General features: G+C 38.6%; 1 long non-coding RNA gene across 2 annotated transcripts in view; it reads left to right on the forward strand.

The window, feature by feature from the left end:
• The first annotated feature begins 402 nt into the window (after positions 1-402).
• LOC107550017 (uncharacterized) overlaps positions 403-9,255 on the forward strand; it is a 19,199-nt gene continuing 10,346 nt past the window's right edge. The window contains exons 1-2 of one of the 2 annotated variants that reach the window (XR_001604616.1): positions 403-415; positions 5,623-5,627. This is a non-coding gene — a long non-coding RNA (uncharacterized lncRNA). Of the gene's footprint in view, positions 416-5,622; positions 5,628-6,614; positions 6,627-7,331; positions 7,335-9,255 lie in introns of those variants that run through there. The other variant, XR_001604617.1, reaches the window with a different exon arrangement.

Genomic DNA, 9,255 nt, shown 5'->3' on the forward strand with positions numbered 1-9,255 from the left:
ATATATATATATATATATACATATATATATATATATATATATATATATATATATATATATATATATATATATATATATTTAAGGCAGTCAAAAATTTTGACAAAATAATAAGTAGGACTTATTAGATAGTTCTGTTTATTTCATTATTTTGATGTATTATCCATTATTTATGACTTAGTAACTCATAATTTTCACTGTTTTATGTCATGATTATTATAAATTTTTCTTATGCGGCTTCCATAGTTCTCTTCAGTTCACACAGGTGTCCTAGTAGAGTAACCACAGGTGTATTTCATCACATTAACCATGATGAGATACTGCTGACCATGATAAACACAAAACTGATGTGCGACACCACAGATTCAGAGCCATTCAGAACATACTGTATTTTGTCCTTAATGTTTAGTTATGATGAGTGGTATTTTGCAATAGTCCACAGGAGACTGGGCTACCCTATGTGACTTAGCAAAAAAGAATGCAATCGATTAAAAAAGAAAAAGAAAAAAAATGTCCTGTCACTCAAAGTGCTCGTGGCTGGTTAGGACAATTATGGATGATTATATATAATGGCTTTTTGCTTTTTTTCACCGTGCTTGATTAGAAAACAGTGTGTAAATGTCCAAATACATTTGGGGACCACTGTATTTTACTATGCGTAAATACTCTGTATAGTGTACATAAAACAGAGCTATAAAATGTAATCTATCCACATCTCATCTGCTCGCCCACAGTCACTGTCCAATCAGTATGCTTGCTCATCCTAAATGACATCTCCCTGAGAACATGAGAGCTAATGAAATAACCATCAGATTGTCATTACAGGGCCCGGCCAAAGCTTATGCAGCACCTGTGCAGCACTGCGGGACTCTAAACCCACTCTGTGTGTGTATGTATGCAGGGATGCATGTTTGCATAATTTGGAGCGACAGACAAATGATCTGTTCTCGCCCTTTTCCCCAAGTGACTCTTCTTGCCCCTCACACTGAGGCAAACGCAAGGCCTTGTAAGACCGCTGAGCACATGAGCCTGCTGATCGTATGTGATGCTGCCACTGCAGCTCGTCTTCAGAGATATTTCTAAGAAATAGTTGCCCGCCTTGTTTCTCCCTCTACTTTGCTGTGTGTGTAAGCTGACAGCAGATGGTGTTTTAATAAAGTCCAGTAGGAATATGTGTGTGTGTGTAAACAGACAGCGTAGTGCCAGCTTAGTAATTGCTGGGCATTCTTACAGATCACACACAAACTGAAGCGAGGAGGATTCCAGCAATCACACACACGCAGATATTCCTGCCCATGAACACACACACACTCACACCTTGCAGCTGCAGCCAAAAAAACGCAGCTGCCGCTGGGAGACAGGGAGAGAGTTAGAGAAGGAAATATAGACTGAGAGAGGGTGGGTCTGCGCTTTAGGCCAGCGCGTCGGCCCCTGACGACTGCGCTGGCAGCGACCCAGCTTGGGTCGGCCCCTCCGACTCGCTGCAGAAGACTTCCTGTGCTCCTCATGAGTGTGTGAATGATCCCGTTCCAACACATAACTGACAAAACCACTGCAATGCACGGCCGCTTTTTGGAAAAAAGTATTGTTGGAGAGTGTGGTTACTTCTGTCCGTTGTGCAGGTGTTGTTTCAGGTACGTCTAATCCATGTATGCAGAGTTTTGGTTCCTCTTATCCCAGTTTTGTCCTCACCTCAACATGCAAACGCAAACCTGTACACACAGTAATAATCCTCTGTAATTGATCTGTTTGTGTGTGTTTGATTTGTTGGGTTTTTACATGTTGCAAAACGGCAGCATTTTATCATGTGCCTGCAGGCCTGTCACTCCCTGAGCTGACACCTCCAGCATTCCCTCCAACTGCAGTTTGTTTTCCGTATTACTTCTATAAAGCACAGGTTGAGATAGCAACAGACTATTTATAACTGCTTCAAAAACAAATAAACACAAAGCCAAGCATTTGCATTTGCTATGAGGTCTCTCCGCTTTAACTTCCAGGAAGTAAATTTGGAGAATTTCTATGGCATAACAGAAAGACAAGTAAATAATATTGTTCCATTTTCTTTTTAATTTTACTGTTGATAACATTCAAGTTATTGTGAGAAAAAAAATACATACGCGTGCACACATACACAAACACATATGTGTTTTATGTTATGCTACTTAATAACTGTCTGATATTGCCACTCATAATTGATGTCATGCATGAGGATTCATGTCATCACACCTTAATGTTTCTGATCAACATCGGGAGCTATATGTGGAACCTTTCTTTAAGTTTTTTTTTATTTTTTAAATAATTGTAGCATAAATCTGAATGTCTTTAAACAAAAACACACATGAATACAACCTCATAAATATAAGAAGGTTTTAGATAGGTTTTAAATATGTATCTGAGTTTATTAAGCACGTCTCTCAAATATAATTTCAGTAGTACATATATTAACTAGAAAATTAACAAAAATGTGTTACTGCAGTTATATATAACACAGCAAACATAAATTAATTTAGATATGACTCGTTATACTCTATCTATCATATGTGCAATTATACATGCTGACTTCTTTAAAATAACACCACAGAATTTGTGACTTGTGGACATATTGACTTAAATTGCCATTGTGACTGTAAAGTTTTCAATTATATTGTACAAAACTAGTCTTGCAAAAAAATGTTTTTATTTTTTAGTAATTTTAAATAAGTTGGAGCAAATAGGAGAGCAGTCAAAAAGCATAAATGCAATTTTTAAAATGCATCATTTGATGCACCTCATGAAATTGACTGAAAGAATGTAATGTACATAGCTGAATTTTCATTTGTGTGTTAGTATAATACTTTATGCATATTCTACAATGAACCACAAATCTAACTGGCAAAAAAATAACTTTTACAGAACGTGGCAGTTATAGACTTTTATCGAGAATTTCCTTGAAACAACTTTTGTCAAGTGTGTTTTTAAAACAGTGCAGTCCTGCTCTACACCATGTCCGTGCTGGGCATCTCTTTGGGTTTAAAATCTTACGATTCATCATTTAAGTCAAATAAACAAAGACTGCTCAGGGCACAAGATATAGTGACCAGTTAAATATTTTATGACAACATTTACCATATAGTGAAATTAACTAAGGCATATTTCACACAGAATTGGAGGGAGAGAAAAAAATGAGCGTAAGATGGTATTCCGGTTTATTTTCTCAAAGTTGGATGAAAGGAGACGAGCACGGTGCCAGAGGTCAGACACAATGTTAGATAATTACTGTCTTGAGTGATTGAGTTGAGCTGAAAGGCAAATGTTGACTAACGCCATAACCTTTTAACTTGTTAATCCCTGCTTTTCAGAAGAAGTGAAAACGTAGCCACTCGTTACCGTAGGCTACATATGCCATCAGAGGGAAGTAAAGGAGGAAAAACGCTTTCAACATATGATCCTGCAAGTTACCTCACCTAGCTTGACTATCATTAGCCCGCTAACACAAGCCTTCATTGCCAGATCACAGACTGTGCCGAGAATGATCTTTATCGCAGGGATCTTATAATCATGAATAAATCATAAAGCAGATCTGTGAGTGAAGGATATCAAGAATTTAAACTAATGGTTGTAGTTAGTTAGTGTGTTGTTGCTGGTGTGGTGTTGAGCTTTGTGCCAGAGCCTGCAGTCGCATGTGGATATAATTTCAGCAGGACGTGTTTTACGCAAATCAAATAAAAGAGTCTGAAGAGAGAGAGAATGGGGACAGGTTGTAGAGAAAGTATTCCAAAAACAATATTCCAAGACACAGATGCATCAGTGGCCACGTTTACATGGATTGCAATGATCTGTTAACAACGCTAAGAATAATTGCCATTTAGGCAGCACTAGCCAATTTCTTTTGGGATTATATACATGTACAGTATTTTACTGTCCATCAAACAGAAATATTTTAGAAAATAATATATTTTTTATTAAATAATAAAAATAATTAATAATAAAGAGTACCTTATTTCTCATATGTGACGTCACTGATTTGCACATAACATTAAATCCAAAGAAAAGAGAATTGAGGCTCTGATTCTCTGATGCATTGCTCATTTAGTATGGGCAGTTGTACTCACATGCTGGTGAAAGAGGGCTCACCTCACATGGCTGTGAACGCAGACAGTTAAAGGGTGATTTACCCAGAAAATCTGAACAGTCCAATGTTTCAGTCTGTCAGTCACAGTAATAATGATGGAAACTCTGCAAACGTGTGTGTGTGTGTGTGTGTGTGTGTGTGCTCATATAGTGTGTGATTAACATCTGTCTCTGCTCTGATGTGGACGTATGAGGAACGCATCATCAGATACCGCTCCATAAAGCTGCTCTTCTGGAAGACACACACGCACATACACACTGTGATGTGGCTTTGTGTTAAATGAATGTCGCATATAGTTAATGTTTCATACTCATTTCCCAGTCATTTCATGCTAGCCTGCATATGGCATGAGTGAAAAGTAACAAATCAAATGCTGATCCTGATGATCACTAGGCTCTGGCCTAGTAGATGTACAGTAAGAGTGTAGAGTTAAATAATTAACATGGGAAGCATAGCTTAGATCATTTGGCCATGAATGAATGAGGAATGTTTGAGTTCATATAAAAAGCTTCAGATTTTAGGATCTTGACAACTCTAAACAGAGTTTAAGATATTGTGGATATCTCATCTGAAATTCTGGAGGAGAAATGATTTTCCGAAAATGTACAGAGATTATGAATTACTTCTCAGGAGAATCCCCCCCCCACCATTTAATACTATTGCAGCATTGTTATTTATTTTAATTTCAGGAAATCAGCCACCTTTAAATTGTTGTTTAGATGGAATGTTAAATGTTTTTGAAGGGTTGATTTGCCCTCAAAATGAAAATCGTTATAATTTACTAACCCTTATGCCATTATAAACTTGTATGATATTCTTTCTTACAGTACATATAATAGAAAAGGAGGTATTTAAAAAAATGTTCATGCTACTTTTTTCCCTACAATGACATCGGATGGTAATTTACAGTCAACCTCCAAAAAAGGACAAAACAGTGCAATCAAGAAATCTAAAATATAGTTCATATAAAAGTGCATGTGCACATAATTTCAAGTTTGAAGAACAGTCCTGATAGTTTTAAGCAGCAGACTGAAATTTAAGAATAAATTTCAGAACGACAAGAGTAAATGCCATTTTGGGGTGTAATATTCCTGAAATAAAAAAAAAAAAATTATAAAAAAAAAAAACACATCAGTATCTGAAGTAAGCACAAACAAACGATTATTAGAATAAATAAATAAATAAATAAATAAATAGACAGACAGACAGATAGATAGATAGATAGATAGATAGATAGATAGATAGATAGATAGATAGATAGATAGATAGATAGATAGATAGTAGCCACATTAATATCACCAAATAAAAATGTAATTATTAAGTTTAGGTAAGGAGCAACTTTCTGACATCAGAATGAGTAAGATAGCATGTTATCCTGCAAATTCCTTGTGTGTCACATCTGTCTGTCTGTCTCTGAGAGTTCATCTAGATTAGGAAGGTGACACTGTCAATCTAATCCATCTTCTTGTCCTTGCAGGAACACGTGTGTGTGTGTGTGTGTGTGTGTGTGTGAGTGTGTGTGAAATGCAAATTTTCATTGTTGCGATAAAAATAAATAGACTAGCCAAGGACCGTAGGGTGTGTGTGTGTGTGCATCACCTTTATGGGCAGTGACAGGCGCTCGTCACTGTCGGCCGTTTGTGAGCTGAGCTTTGATGCGGGTGACTGTAACTGCGAGGGAACCGCATCAATAGATCCGTGTTGACAAGCTTCATATTCAAGGGCACATTGAAGCTCATTCGGAAACTTTTACTCTGGTTTAATTGTTTCCCAGTAGGTGAAGAGATGCATGCTGCAGTATGGGATCTCTTTCCAAACATTTGACTCATTACTTATTTAGATTTCCTGAGGATCTGTTTAATATCTCCTATACAGTTTCAGACGAGATCTCACCTATGCCTTAAACTGTGCTCCGATTTTTCAAGATCCCAGAGTCAGCATTAAAAAATTGTAAAATGCAAACTCAAACATTTCAGATTAAATTATTCTATGACTAAAAGATCTAAGCTACTACACACAATTCTTGCTATGCACTCTTATTGTATGTCAACAATTGCCTCATTTGCGTCTATTTTTAGTTAAATATATATGTATATGTAAGACCTGAACATTAGAATTGGCATGAGAGCAATGTTATACAATTGCTTACTTGTCTGTTTGAAGTTATAATCCAATATTTCAACTTCAGCATAATTACCATAACACTAAACCCACTCACACGTGAAACTATTTACAAATAGCAAAATGTAAAAAGATGATTTAGACAACTTTAGAATCAAATAGTACATTCATGTAAATGTTGTGCTACAATTTATTTTTTCTTTTTGTGTTTCTTCTGTCAGTACATCTGAACCTGGAGTGCATTAGACTTTCAATGTAATAATAATAATAATAATAATAATAAATGCATTTTTGTGCCGATTAACATGTTACAGATGCTGTCCATTGATCTTGTAAGGAATTTCTGGAGAAATAAATGAGAAATTGTTGATAGTTAACATAAATAGAGCTTTTGTCAGTCATCAGAGATCTGCTTTGGTTGGATATAATACAAGACATTAATGCTAAAGACCTGATATTGCTGCAATCGTCAAATGTAGCCATTCTTCAGAAGCAAAAGCAAAGACAGACAGACAGCTAGACTGCTGGAGATGGTTTGGGGGTTGGGTAGTGCTCCGTTGTGTAATTTTACTCTAGTATGGAGGGTGTGTGTCACTAGGGGGCGCTTTAGTACAGTCGTCTACCCTCCAGCACACCAGACACACACTCAAACAAAGCCTGAGCAATACTCAACAATACCAAAAACACACGCATGTTCCTCAGCATCACAGTCTCAACATGCTACAGACATGCTTGTGGGATTCAACTAACGCTGAGAAAAACAACAGCTGCTGATGTTCAGCATATGAAAAAGAGCACTCAATATTGCACGTATACATGAAAACAACAGTATATTTTATTGAACATTATTCAGCACAAGGTCCAGTGTGCATACACAAGGATGAGCCGTGCATCTCCGCCAGTATGTGATGTAAACGGATCAGTTCTGTACAGATGACACTTACCTGAAGGCCGTTATTAGAGTGAGAGTGAGAGAAAGCCGGTACACAAACCCTTACCGGCCCTCAGGATGAGAGAAATGCACGGAGACCGAGACGAGAAACAAAAGAGCAAAAATCAAATGATACTGAGATGTAAACCGATCATGACGTGTCAGCTGTAGTGTGTGCAGGGTTTGGGCTCTGTCAGATAGCTTTAACAAAGTGGCCCAGGCTGCGGTCGACATCGGCACTTTCCAGGAAGTTAGTGTGCTCTGTTGCACTGGTCCTCTCAGTCATTCTCATTGTGGAGTGCATGCAATTTGTGCAAACTGCAATTATAACCCCGTTAGCTTCAGAAGAGCTCTTTAGGTATGTCAGTCTGGGCCGCCCCCGGCTGGGTAGCGGCACTCAGGCGAACGAGGGGTTCCTGCGTGGCCCGCACCACCCGAGCAGAGCGTAGCAGGGTGGATAAAGGGCTGGTGAGGGCGGAGGGGGTTGTTTGGGGTATGAGCAGGCAGCTGCGTGAGTGCTCTTGTTGACGTTTTGCAGCTAAACAGTACCAGCTTGCTGGAGCGCTTAGCTTCTCCTCTCCCACTGCCCTAATGAAGTCCTGAAATGTTTCCTGGCTGCCTCATATGGCTTTATTTAGTGTCTCAGTGAGAAGAACCATTACTAAACACATACACATACACGCACGCACAGAGAGAGAGAGAGATAAAGGTGAGTCTAGCATGCTAACATAGTACTGCTAGCATCAATGGCAAACAAGCAGCACATAAACGGCAACGGGAAAGGGATAAGCATTGTGTCAATATTGAGAGGGAGAAGGAGGGTAGAAAAGGAAGGACCCCCTTTGCTTTGTGAACGTGTAATGGCACTTCATTTTAATTTTATGGTTTGCCAGTGCTCCGCAGAGGGAAATTGTTTTCTATGTGGTTACACAGCCTGTCAAGAGAAAGCGAGAGAGGGAAAGACACGCACGCCAAATAAAACAGCTGTGGTGGCAATTGAATTTGTATTCACAGTAAAGTAGGTTAACCCAGTTAAAAGTCAGAAATCCAATAGCGACAGCCGATCGGCGAGAGCGAGGCATCTCTCCCGGGGCTGCGGAGACCCGTTCTCATTTGCTGGGTGTCTTAAAAGCATTGCAATATATCAGCATGCTAAGAGATAACGGCATGTAGGATCAGGCGTGCGGGGAAGGAAAATGTGATGCACTTTTCATTTGCTCTAACATGTGGCTTCCCCTTTCCCTGTGTTGTTTTTCTTTATCGGATAGACCGTCGGAACGCAGGTTCAGACGTTTGTCACAGTCTGTGGCTCAGCACTCATTGTCTTTGGGAGCGTGCACGTTTTATCGGCTCGATCTGTCGAGTGAGGCCTTCCGCCCCCCCGCCGTCTTGAACGAGAGAGGATGTTTTCATAAAAGACAGAGAATAGGGAAATGACAGCTCCCCCTGCCTTTGTTATGGGAATATATGGACTCCCCCTGGTTCATTGACTTTTTATTACAGACTGAGTAAAACGACTGTTAGCAAACAGGGGCAAATTTGTTGCAGCCATTTGTTTTGTAATGTTTGAATCGTTTGTATTTCCTGTGTATTCGTATGCTAGGATTGATAGATGAATGGAGCATCATTTAGAGCAGCGCTGGTTTTGCTTCAAGATGCAGATTTTGATCAAGTGGGGACCCAACACTCTGCCAGATTTGTACAAAAACCTTTAAATTGAATGTTTAAATCTATTCATTTAAATAATTCAAACAGGACATGAGCTGACTAGTCTGAACAGCAGAGGTGTGATTTACCAACCTAACACACAGAACAAACACGGAGCCAAATATTGTAATATGCTACCTTCACATGCTATTGGAGTTATCGTAAAATATGAGCTTTCCATTCAGAAATTGGATATGAAGATCTTCACAACTGGGAAATTGTGATAATTTTGACACCCCAGGTTTCAGAGTTTGGTGCGCCATAAACTTTAAACATAGCGGAGGAGAGAAATATAACTGTATTGATTCATATGTTTTATTTTTTCCTTTTTTTCCTTTAACATCAACATTGCATTCTCTTCACTTTACAGTCATTATATATATATATA

This window comes from Sinocyclocheilus grahami, unplaced genomic scaffold (genome assembly GCF_001515645.1).
Source record: "Sinocyclocheilus grahami isolate Dianchi unplaced genomic scaffold, SAMN03320097.WGS_v1.1 scaffold385.1, whole genome shotgun sequence".
Lineage (NCBI taxonomy): Eukaryota > Metazoa > Chordata > Actinopteri > Cypriniformes > Cyprinidae > Sinocyclocheilus > Sinocyclocheilus grahami.